Source organism: Cavia porcellus, unplaced genomic scaffold, assembly GCF_034190915.1.
Source record: "Cavia porcellus strain 051 isolate PalLab524CR breed Dunkin Hartley unplaced genomic scaffold, mCavPor4.1 scaffold_1, whole genome shotgun sequence".
Lineage (NCBI taxonomy): Eukaryota > Metazoa > Chordata > Mammalia > Rodentia > Caviidae > Cavia > Cavia porcellus.
In genome coordinates, this window is record NW_026947484.1 from 114,494,455 (window position 1) to 114,507,516 (window position 13,062).

Here is a 13,062-nt window from a genome sequence, read left to right on the forward strand (position 1 = left end):
CATGGTACTGGCAAAGAACAGACCTGAAGATCAGTGGAACAGATTAAAAGATGCAGAAACAACTACAGATACACTAAGCCACCTGATCTTTGACAAAGGTACCCCACATTTGCTGGAAGAAAGATAGCCTCTTTAATAAATGATGCTAGAAAAACTGGCTCTACACATGCCAAAGATTAAAACTGGACCCATATCTTTCACCATGTACTAGCCAAAATTGAAATGTATCAAAGATCTTTTTCCTTTCTTTTATCAGTACCAGGAATCGCACTCACGACCGCCTGCTTGCAAGGCAGGCGCTTATGCTGCTGAGCTAAATCCCCAGCCCCCTAAAGATCTTAATATTAAAATGAAAACATTAAATCTGCAGGAAGACAGAGTAGGTAAAACTCTTGAAGACATTAGTGTAGGCAAAGACTTTATGAATAAAACCAGGATTGCACAGAAACTATCACAATCAGCTGGAATCTCACTCTACTGAAAAGCTTTTGCACAGCAAGAGAAACCACCAGAGTGAAGAGACAACCCACAACGTGGGAGAAAATGTTTGCCAACTGCACCTCAAAGAATTACATCAAGAACATACACAGAAATCAAAAAATCAGTCCTCCCAGATTTGAAAAAGCCAATCCAAAAAAAGGCATCTGAGTTGAATACACACTTCTCAGAAGAAGAAACACAAACAGCAAATACATATGTGGAAAATGATCAATGTCACTGGTCATTTGAGAGATGCAAATTAAAACAATACTGAGATTCTACCTCATCCCAGAAAGAACGGCTGTCATCAAGAAATCAACCAATTTCGCAAGCATGAGGTCATGAGTTCAATCCCTGGTACCAAAAAAAAGAAAGAAAGAAATCAACCAATAACAAATGCTGGAGGGACTATGAGGAAACAAGAACCCTTCTCCACTATTGGTGGGAATGCAGACTGGTACAACCACTGTGGAAATCAGTGTGTCGATTCCTAAAAAAACTAAGACTATAGGTCCCATTCAACTCAGCTGTGCCTCTTCTAGGTATCTTCCCAAAAGAATTAAAAACATCACACTACAGTGATATATATGCCCCCATGTTTATAACAACACAGTTTATAGTAGCCAGATCTTGGAAACAACCTAAATGCCCATTGACTGAGGAATTGATTTTAAAAAAGATGTGGTATTTTTATGCAATGCAGTACTACTCAGCCATAAAGAAGGATAAACTGGAGACCTTTGAGAACACACTCATTAGTGAAATAAGTAAGACACACGTGTTTTGTTTTGTTTTGTTTTGTTTTTTGTCTTTTTCATTTTTATCGGTACCAAGGATCAAACTCACGACCCCCTGCTTGCAAGGCAGGTGCTTATGCCGCTGAGCTAAATCCCCAGCCCCAAGACACACGTTTAAACATCATATTTTCCATTAGAGAAGCTGAAAGAAAAACATATAGGTGTGTGTGTGTGTGTGTGTGTGTGTGTGTATACATGTATCTGTATATAAAAGTTATACTACTGATTTCCCTGAGTTCACTGAAAAGAAAGATTTGTGCTAGTATTGTTTGGACAATTGAATGCGGATGTCTTGTGCTCTGGGTGAATGATTTAGGGATGACAGTGTGCAATGTATGTACCATTGCTGCACCCAATTGACGTCTTTTGAAATTTTGTTCTTCATCTTCTTTTTCTTTTTATCCTTGAAACAAAATGAATTTGGAAAAAAAAAAAAAGAAATGCAAACAACACTGAGATTCCATCTTACTACATCTTATCAAGAAATTATTCAATAATGAATGCTTGGCAAAGCTTCAGGGAAAAAAGAATGCTTCTACATTGCTGGTGGGAATATAAACTGGTACAACCACTATGGAAATCATGGTACACACTTGCAGTCCTAGCATTTGACAGGCTTGGGCAGAGGAACTCAAATTGCAGAGCAACTTAGACTACATAGGAAGTATCATGCTAATCTGGACTCCAAGACAAGACCCTATTGGAGAATGGGGAGATAGTGGAGCAGAGGTGTACCAAGAAGTTTTTTCATTCTGTATCTACTCTGAGACCAAAAAAATAAATAAATAAATAAATAATTGAAACTCCCTTGATTCCTGACTTATAAAGAATAATATTAGCCACCACTTTTCAGTTAAATAAAACCACAATTACCACTTGCTAATGCAGATTACCAAACTTATTTTAAGATGTCCAAAATTACATACTGTACTAGATGCAGCATAGTTTCCTTGAAGAACTGGCATTCCTTTAGATTTGAAAACATTTGAACTATACAAACTCAAGTATTAAAATATTGACTAATGAAATATTATGAACCATTTCATTTACTACTCTATCAAAAGATAATGCATGTGATATTCAATATATCTATTGATATCTCAGACCCCATATACCACTTTGATTAGACAAAAATACCATGAGCTAAGGATTCAAATTAAGTTTGGTTGGGGGTGGGGATTTAGCTCAGCGGCATAAGTGCCTGCCTTGCAAGCAGGCAGTCATGAGTTCGATCCCTGGTACCGATAAAAATGAAAAAGACAAAAAAAAAAAAATTAAGTTTGGTTCATGCTTTAAAAATTATGCCTTATTTAATGCTATATACTTCAATAGCCAGGTACAGTAATACATGCTTGGAGTTCCAGATACTCAGGAGGCTGACAGAAGACTGCTTGAGCCCAGGAGCTAGAAGCTAATCTGGGCAACACAGCAAGGTCGCGCTTTTTTAAAAAAATTATAAATAATAAATAAAATAAATACAAATACACACTTCAGTAAACGTAAGTTATGAAAGGATTATATAAACCAAGAATTGCTCCAGGTACTAGGCCAACCTAAACCATCCAAGGAATAAGATACTTTTAAGCATATATAATACATCAAACAACCCTATGAGGTAAATAACATAATTCCTCATACTAACATATGAGGAAAATTGCCTTATAGGTACGTTTTAATGTATTTGGGCTTAAGGTATGCCCCAAACTCCTGGCTCCAATAATTCTCCAGCCTCAGCTTCCCAATAGCTATCATGCCTAGGCAAAAATTTTTGGTATAAAATTTATATACGATGAAATACACAGATTTTAATCACTCAATTCAGTGAAATTTTTTAATTCAGTGAATTTTGATAAATGTACACATCTATGAAATACCTGTTCCATGATTCTTTGATTCTTTTAGCTAATCTCCACTACTACCTTTTATCACACTATGATTCAAAAAAAATATTTGGGGCTGGGGATTTAGCTCAGCGGCATAAGCGCCTGCCTTGCAAGCAGGCAGTCATGAGTTTGATCCCCGGTACCGATAAAAAAAAAAAAGACTGATAATTAGATGTTTGTACCACTAGTGAAAAATACAAATTATGGCCCATCAATATGTTCAGCATCAATTCAAAGAGCAATCTGCATCCTCATTCATTTCTATACCAGTACTTATTTTTTCCTACAAACAAAATTTTAAAAATTATCCATAATAAAGCTTTGTTTCTATTTCACATCAAATTCCTTTCAAAGAATACAGGAACTAGTAATTCCTTAAGGAAAGAGCTCTAATAGTGAATTTATAAGACACTAAATAGCAAAATCAACAATGAAAGTCCAGATAATAGTCAGTTTAACTAGCTTTCCAGGCGCTTTTCAGAAGTTCAGAAGTAAGGGCTGGACGAGGACAATGAACAATTAACAATCACTAAACCCACACTGTCATTGTCTGGCCACTTAAACTATAAACTGCAGTGATAGAGTCCTTGTCTAGCATGTGCCAAAGCTCTCTTGAACAACAGATGTAGTTAGTAATCAGCAGCCACAGATGCAACAAACTGCACATCAAGCAAGTTGCAATAATGTAAAATGGGGTAAAACTATTGGAGCAGGGGCTGGGGATTTAGCTCAGCAGCATAAGCACCTGCCTTGCAAGCAGGTGGTCGTGAGTTCGATCCCCGATACCGATAAAAATGAAAAAGACAAAAAAAAAAAAAAACTATTGGAGCAAACTTAAGGGGCTACAATGAATAGTTTCTATCTAGAAAACACAAATTAATAAACCTACAATGAAGGACTATTATTGTACTACCATGATAAATAATAACTGCCAGTGTCATTTCTGATATCTTGAATTTTATATACAAACAAAAATAATATAATTTATGGTAGAACAAAAAGATGAGAAGGGTTTTATGAATAAGTAAACTTTTGCATTTTATGAAGCTAGTTTAAAATTACTTTAAAGAGCTGGTCACAGAGGTACATGCCCGTAATCCCAGCATTCTAGGAGGCTGAAGCAGGAGCATCACTAGGTTGAGCACAGCATAGGGACTGATCAATACCAACATAGTGACTGACCAAGACCCCGCCTCAAAAAAAAAAAAAAAAAAAAAAAAAAGATTTCTAAGTTCCTTCCAGATACCTCCTGGTCAGTCTATTTTTCTAGTTATTCCTCTCTTACCATTAGTTTCCCATATTTTAGAATGGAGACAATTACTTTAAAGTATCAAACAGCTCATTAGGTTATCTTTTTATCATTATCTTTTTTTTTGCCTTTTTGAAATAAAGTCTCTCTATGCAGTTCAGGCTAGTATTGCGCTTACTTTATAGCTCAGGCTACTCTCAAACCTGTAAGATTCTCCTGCTTTAGCCTCCTAAATGCTGTTATTAAGGGCATCTGCCACCACACCCAGCTAATGCAAGATTATCTTAAAACTGTTTCCAATCCTAAGATTACAAAATTCTAGGACACTATATACTTTGATATAGAATTTTGGGACATCTAAAGAAATGGCAACTTTTACGAGTCACTCTATGTAAACTACTATTAAGAAATTTAGCTGGTACCAGGTGTGGTGGACCAAGACTCCTATAATCCCAGCAGGAGGCTGAGACTAGGCCTCATAGGGAGTTCAAGGCTAAGCTGAACTGCAAAGCAAGATCCTGTCGAAAGGAAACAAAGAAAGAAAGAGAGAAAGAGAGAGAGAAAGAAAGAAAGAAAGACAGACAGACAAGACAGAAAGAGGCAAAGCAAAGCAAAGCAATTTAGCTCATTTGGTTGTACCTATAATCCTAGGCCTTAGAGTTGGGGGCTTGAGGCAAAAAGATCACAAATTCAAGACCAGCCTGGGCAATTTAGTGAGATTCTGCCCCAAAGTGAAAAAAAAAAAAGTTGTTATAGTTGTTGCTGGTTTTTTATGGTCCGGGATCAAACTCATGATCTCATGCTCGTCAGACACTGCTGAGTTAAATCCCCAGCTAAAAAAATTTCTTAAGGACTGGGGATGTAGTTCCACATTAGAGCACTTGCTTAGCATGTATGAGGCTCTGGGTTCAATCCCTAGTACTAAAAAAAAAAATAAAAATAAATTTAAAGCAGACCATGGTAGTGCATGCCTGTAATCGAGAGGCTGATGCAGAAGGATCACTGCAAGTTCAAGCCCAGTATGGGCTAGGAAGTGAGCATGATGTCAGCCTGAACTGCATAGTAAAACTCTGTCTCAAACAGACCCCCCCCAAAAAAAAAATTACAAAAAAATGTAAGAAGTATAATCCCATAAAGAGAGAACAATGAAGGATGAAGGCAATACATTTTTGCATAATGAAAAGCAAACAAAAGAGATTGAGATGCAGAATCAACACACACATCTGAATTTTGCTTATTGTCCAAACAAGAAAAAAGAATGTTTCATAGTTGTTGTTTCGATAAGTTTTTAGGACACAAGATGAAAGGTCAGAGAAAATGGAAAAAGAGAAAACGATACTTTATAAGGTAGAAAGCTGATGCATAACTGACGCAGGCTGAGGAGGTAGGTGACTGGTAGAGTTTAATCCCAGAGTCCCTCCAAAAAGAGTCAAATTCTAAACCAGTAGGGTTGACAACTGAGAACAAACTCAATATACACCACAGAATCCTTTGAAAGCTCAGGAACTGCCAGAACAAGTGAGGGGGCAGCTGACTGGAGATTTATTAGTTGAAGAAGTAAACCATACCGAGGGTCAGGGGCTTAGCTCAGTGGCATAAGCACCTTGCCTGGCAAGCGCAAGGTCGTCAGCTCAACCCCTGGTACCAAAAACAAAAAATAAAAAATAAAATAAACCATACATGATAAAAGACCTTTGTAAGATACCTTTGTATCTTAACAAAGGTCAAATTATGTGACCCTGAATATGAAATATTTTTTTCCTAAGCTCACAGACCATTGGCAGCTACATCTCATCCTTCAAGCAGAAAACTGACATACTGTCTAGGATATCTGACCATATCAAAAAGAAAGACAAACACACTAGAGATACTCTGAAACAGTCCACCCAGAAAAATGGTTTAATCTTGGTCATACCCTGAAATCACTAGGGAAGCTTAAAAAAAAAAATACTGAGATTGTTTATGAAGATAGCAATCAGAAAAGAGGTCCGCCCTGGGCAAGGAGTAGAGACCTAGAAAAGATAGGAAGGAACCAAAACATGGTGGTTGCATGCCTGTAATCCTAGCACTCAGAAGGCTGAAGCAGGAGGATCCTGTGAGTTTAAAGCCACCTTAGGTTACATGGTAAGACTCTGTTTCAAAAAAATAAATAAAAATAAAAATAAAATACTGCACCTGGATCCTATCCCTAAAAGATTCAGATGTACTGTTTTTGGAATAGCAGTAGCAAGGATATCATTAAATTGCTCCATGTAATTCTAATATGCAACCAAAGCTGAAAAGCACTGCTTTAACTTCTACGTTACATGGTAAAAGAGAAGTCAGAAAAATCTTACTTACAAACTCAGGGCTTCCACTTAGCTGAGAGTCACTCTTAAGCATAAACACAAAAGAATACTCATCAACCTCTGTGCCTCCACTGATGAGGGTATACCAAATTAAAAAATAACTTGGAACAAACTATGCAAAAAGAGAGAGAGAAGAAGGAAGGAAGGAAGGAAGGAAGGAGAAGAAATTATCTCTAACATCCTCAGATAAGAGAAAATACAGCATTCAAGGAATAAGAAAAAAAAATGGAGGAATAAGTGACTAAGCAGAGAAGTAACAGCTGAACCTACCAGCCTACAGAAAGAAATAATAGTCAAGCAAGCTGATTGGCTCACTCGCAGAACCCCTGAGAGGCTTCAGATCCAAGTCTGGGTAGAGGGGCACAGGACTAAAGAGAAGGGGACAAATTTAAAGTCTACAGAGGTACTATTTGACTAAGGTCCCACTTTCACCACCATCTCTATCCTCTCAATTTATTCTCACAAACACTGACCTGACTCCAGACTCAAGAAGGGCAGAGCAAGACTCAAAGCTGAAAGCCAGGGGATTAAGCAAGAGTGTTTTTAGTGAAAAGCAGCTCCCTTACCAACAACCCACTTTCTTTGCCCAGTTTTCACAATACTGGGAATCAGACAGAAATAGCAGTGCTTTCTTATGCACAAGAGATATATTCCAAGACCTCTAGTGAATACTTGAAACTTCACATGCTATCAAACCCACAATTCAATGTCTTTTCCACCTTAAACATTTATTATACACTGTGATTATAACTTTTGCAGTTTGAAGTACTATGGCAAAACTAACACAAATTTCTTTTTCCTTCTTTGCAATTTTACAGATAAATTTGTTCATCCTGGAGATCTTAACAAATATTTTTTCCTTTTCTCATTAAGTCAAGGAATTCCATCTTTTCATTTACCAGAAGCACTCTACTGCTTTGCTTTGGCATTCAAAAAGCCAGTATCTCTACTCTTACATTTAGGAATGATAAGTAAAATAAGGAGTACTTAAACACAAGCACTACAATACCAAGACAGTCGGCTAGATAACCCAAAGAGCAACTAAGTGACTATACAGAACTATATAGTCTAGATATGCTTGACAAAGGATCTCTCACATCGGGGCTGAGGGTTTAGCTCAGCGGCATAAGCACCTGCCTTGCAAGCAGGCGGTCGTGAGTTCAATCCCTGGTACCGATAAAAATGAAAAAGACAAAAAAAAAAAAAAAAAAAAAAAAAAGGATGTCTCACATCACATCTGGACAAAGCAGGTCAGCTCAACTTCATCACCCAACTCAAAACAGCATGCAATTTAAATTATTTCTGGGATTTCCTATATAGTATTTTCAGAGCTTGGCTGACCAGGGGTGCAGACCTCAGAAGTGACACAGTGGATAAGGGGAGTTACTGCCCCTTTCCCAGTTTTATTTAGATGTCCAGTTTGCATGCTGCCAAACTAATTTCCATCATAGGAGCTTTTTTGGTGGAGGCAATGGTCTTTAATTTCTACTTACTTGCCCTGGACTCTAAACTTAAAGGTGGGGCAACATTTTAATCAGCTTTCTATCCCCAGAATCAAACACAGTGACTGTCAATATACCATATTCCATAAATCTTTCATTAAACCTTGATATCGGAAATACCATGTCAAAAACCATGCATAAATTAATTAGAATACTAGAGCACACAGGTATAATATGAAATGAGTCATGAACAAAAAAAAAGGACTTCAAATTTTATTGATGACATGATGTCTGAGAATAGTGCAAAATAACCGTAGAGGCATGTACTCCATCAAAAATCAGCAGTATTTCTATATGCTGACTACAAGTGATTTTTTCTCCAAAACTGAGGATCAACCCAAGGTCTTTGCACTGGGCAGGCCTTGGCACTGAGCTACAACCTTGGCCTTTTTTAAATTTTTTTATTTTGAAATAGGGTCATGCTAAATCACTAAACTACCCAGCAAGACTCAAACTTATGATCCTTGTATCTCAGCCTCCCAAGTACTGGGATTACAAGCATGTATCACACCTCAACTGACTCACAAGTGGGATCTTTTTGTGGTTGTTTTGTTGGGGGAGGGCAGATTTGAGACATAGTCTCACTGTAATTCAGGCTGGCCTTCACTACGTAACCCAGGTTATCCTTAAACTCACTATCCTCGAACTCACTGCTGGGATGACAGACATGTACCATCAGCTACATGCCTGTAGTTTTAATATAATGATTTTAATATCATTTATAGCTATAAATAGTCAAGTCAATAGTACCAAAATACTTACAGTTTAATATCACTTATAGCTATAAATGGTGGGGCATGCCTGTAATCCCATCACTGCAGAGAGGCTGAGGCCAGAGGATTATCAAACTAGAGCTGGTGACACATGGCTGTAGTCCCAGCACTCAATAGACTGAGACAGGAGGACAGCCTGAACTACAAAGCAATACTGTCTCAAAACACTCTCCAAAAATATCAATAAACACCACTTATGATAACATCAAAAACCATCAAATATCTAAAAATAAATGACAAAAGATGTGTAAGACTTCTACACAGAAAACAATAAAACATTACCTAGTAAAAATTTAAAAGACCGAAATAAATGGAAAGATATTCCATGTTTATAAGTTGACTCAACACTGTTGACATGTTCTCTCAAAAGTGATATACAGCTTCAATTCCAATTTCAACTTGTGGAAACTGACAAGCAAATTCCAAAATGTACGTGGAAATGCTGCACCAAAAGTGACCCTGACAAATCTTAAGACACAAAGTTGGAGGGCTTATATTACCACATATCAAGGATACTTAGATTTATATTAACATGTTGATACTAGTGTAAGAATAACAAATGAAACAGATCATGCAGAAACACACCTCCATCTATAAAATCATCTGATGTTTTTGTTGGTGCCATTTATGTTGTGCTAAGATTCAAACCAGAACTCCAGGCACGCTCAATTTGCACTCTATCTTCTGAGCTACACCCTTGGCCCACTCATCTGTTAAAAAAAATCTTCCAGGGGCTGAGGATTTAGCCCAGCGGCATAAGCACCTGCCTTGCAAGTGTGGTCATGAGTTCAATCCCTGGTATGGATTAAAAAAAAAAAAAAAACCTTCCTATTTCTAGACTAAGCATAGATTTCTTAAACAAGTCACAAAAAGAAGTAATCATATTTTTTACATATTTCATAAAAATTAAGCAGGGGGCTGGGGATTTAGCTCAGCTGCTCAAGCACCTGCATTGCAAGTGCACAGTCATGAGTTTGCTCCCTAGTACCAAAAAAAAAAAAAAAAAAAAAAAATTAAGAAGCTATCAAAACACCACCAAATGAATGAAAAGGCAGGTACCCTCCATGGTAATGCTTGCATAGCCTGTGCAAGAACTTGCATTCCATCAGCAGTGCTAAAAAAATTAATTACTAGGCCATAAAAACGTCATTTGTGGCCAAGCATGACAGTGAACACCTGTAGTCCCAGCACTTAGAAAGCTGAGGCAGGAGAATGGTCTCAAGTTCAAGGCCAGCCTGGGACATATAGTGAATTCAAGACCAGCCTGAACTACATAGCAAGACCCTGTCAAAAAAAAAAGAAAAAAAAAAAAAAAAAAAAAAGCCATTTGTTGGAGTACACATCTGTAATCTGAGGCACTCTGGAAGGATGAGGCAGAGGCCAATTTAGCAACCGGTTCTCTAAAACTAAAATGCAGGGAGGGGCTGGGAATATAGTTCAGTGCAAATGCCTTGGTTTCAATTCCCAGCCCCCCCCCCAACACACACACACACACACACACACACACACACACACACACGAGACTCATATCTAGAAAAAAGAACTATAAATTAGGGCAGAGCATGTAGCTCTGTGGCAAGGAGCTTGCCTAGCATGTCAGAGGCTCTGGGTTCAATCTCCAGCCTCTAGCACCATTAAAAATAATAACAGTTGGGGGCTGGGAATTTAGCTCAGTGGCATGAGCACCTGCCTTGCAAGTGTGTGGTCATGAGTTCGATCTCTGGTACCGATAAAACACACACACACACACACACAGAAAAAAAAAAAAAACAGTCAAAGTAAATTTGAAAATGAGCATGCAATGAAAAAATAAACATACTTAATGAAAGAAACTTAACAGGCACTTCACAAAAGGTAACATATAAGTGGTCAGCACAAGATGTTCAAATTTGTGCAGGCATGGTGGCACACACTTGTAATCTCAGCACTTATTAGAGACTGAGGCAGGTTGGTCTACCTCACAATTCAAGTCTGTCTGTGGCAACTCAGTCACTTAGTGAAACCCTGCTCAAAAAAAAATTTTTTTTAAGAGCAGAATATATTTATTGAGAGAAAGAAAGCTTCTGTCTGAAGAGAGACAAGAAGGGGTCTCCAGTGGGTTGCAAATTTTAAAGTGGAGCTCAGGGAAGTGGGTTCAATCCTTACTCTTTCCTCTCACCAAAAAAAAAAAAAAAAAAAAAAAAAAACTAAATTCAAATCACCAAGAAATTCAAAATAAAAATCAGACCGATATAGTACTGCAACTCTCCCAAAACAGTAGCAATTTTTTAAAGTGACAAGCATCTGCAAGGTCATAGAGTAATTGGAATATTGTTCTCTGCTAACTGGTACAACCACTTTGGGAAAATGTTCAACAGTATCACAAGTTTTAACCTTCACATACCTCAAAAACCAATTCCAGGGGCTGGGGATTTAGCTCAGCGGCATAGGTGCCTGCCTTGCAAGCAGGCAGTCGTGAGTTCGATCCCTGGTACCAATAAAAAGGAAAAAGACAAAAAAAAAAAAAAAAAAAAAAAAAAAAAACTCCACTGCGATGTATGTCAACATAATGTTCTATTTCTTGATGTGTGACGATCCACTTAGTAAAAATGTATTACCTGTTGCAAACTTTTTTATACGTTAAACTTCAACAAACGTTTTAAAATTTTTCACAAAGTTCTAAGACATCTTAAGGCTATAATTTTAGAATTGAAAAACAAAGCTGTTAGTAGATAGATAAAATTTTCCCACTAAATTAAAAAGGGAAAGGAAAGCTACTAACACATAGTTCAGAACAAAGATAAAAACTACCAACAGATCGTTTTTCTCTAACTTCATGAAGCACTGGAAATCATTCTTTCAGCAAAGAAAGAAGTTTATTATTCTACACTGTAACTCAAAGTGAAGATATCTTTGCCAAAAAACACTGCCGCTTTTCAGAATCACCTCTATCAGAGATAGGCAGAAGCAAGGGAACCATTCCAAAAGTTTTGGTTAACTGTTTGAAGAAAGGATACCAACAACTGAGATGATCTAAGTCTCCCAAAAGAAAGACACGAAGAAATCACGGCAAGTCTAAAGCAGAGAAGAAGACCACACATCGACCTACAGGAAATCCTGCGGTTAGTTTGAGGCTTGCCCCGCTATCATAAAGTGATTCAGTGCTGGCGACTAATGCTCCTCAAGCGCATCCTTAGGCGTCACCTGGCACACCTGGCTTGCCATCACCTGACCGGAGCCACTACCACGCGCAGAATCCTTGAGGCCAAATAAGGAGGCCAACTTTGCAAGAAAGGGGGGCAGGAGCTCTCGCCCCTCGGGTAACTGAGTGGAAATTGACTTCTGGTCTCAGGGGCAGAGGATGAGAGAGTCGTCAGTGTCTCCCACAGGGTTTACAAGGAAGTGCCCCGAAGTCTCTCTGCCCCTCCACCCCGCGGGACTCCACAGGAAGCCCCGCCAGCGAGTTTCTCCCTCCACCCAGGAGAGAAGGGTCGCAGGGAAAGGCGCGGGGCGAGGAGGCCAGCGCGGGGGACTTAGGCCCCGGCGGGGCCGCGCGCGCGGCAACTTTGGCGACGGCCCCAGCCGCTGCGCCTCGGCCCAGCCGTGCGCTCCACAAAACCCCGACCCTCGCTCTGCCCGCCAGGCCTGGCGCGACGCCCCTCACCTTGGAAACGTTGGGTGGACTCCGTCGTAAACATTAACGTCCCATCTAGCCGACAACCGCACCGCGCGTCCCAGCGCTTCGGCCCCGCTCCCCGCTCTGCGGGCCGCCGCTCCTGCGTGCCAGGCGCACCGCGCTCACTTAGGAGTTCAGGGTCTCCTGGGCGACCCTTGCCCGCTCCTCCGAGCACCGCCGCCGGCCGCACCACCGCCCAGCCCAACGCCTGCCAGTCGGTCCGCCTGCGGCTTGTCCAGCGTCCGGCCCGGCCGCGTCAGGAAAGCCCAGGGCGCAGGCGCAGCAGGGCCTTAAAGCGACCCAGCCGCCTCTACCGCATAATGGGTTCGAGCAGGTTAGGGGCCGGGCGTGTTGGCCGGGAAAAGCAGAAGCAGA

General features: G+C 39.5%; 1 protein-coding gene across 7 annotated transcripts in view; it reads right to left on the reverse strand.

The window, feature by feature from the left end:
* The window catches only part of Evi5 (ecotropic viral integration site 5), a 226,985-nt gene that overhangs the window by 207,458 nt on the left and 6,465 nt on the right, over window positions 1-13,062 (reverse strand). The window contains exon 1 of one of the 7 annotated variants that reach the window (XM_003478938.5): window positions 12,676-12,915. The exons of the other annotated variants lie outside the window; for them this stretch is intronic. The gene's annotated coding sequence lies outside the window, so the exon portion shown is untranslated. Of the gene's footprint in view, window positions 1-12,675; window positions 12,916-13,062 lie in introns of those variants that run through there. 7 annotated transcript variants of the gene reach the window in all.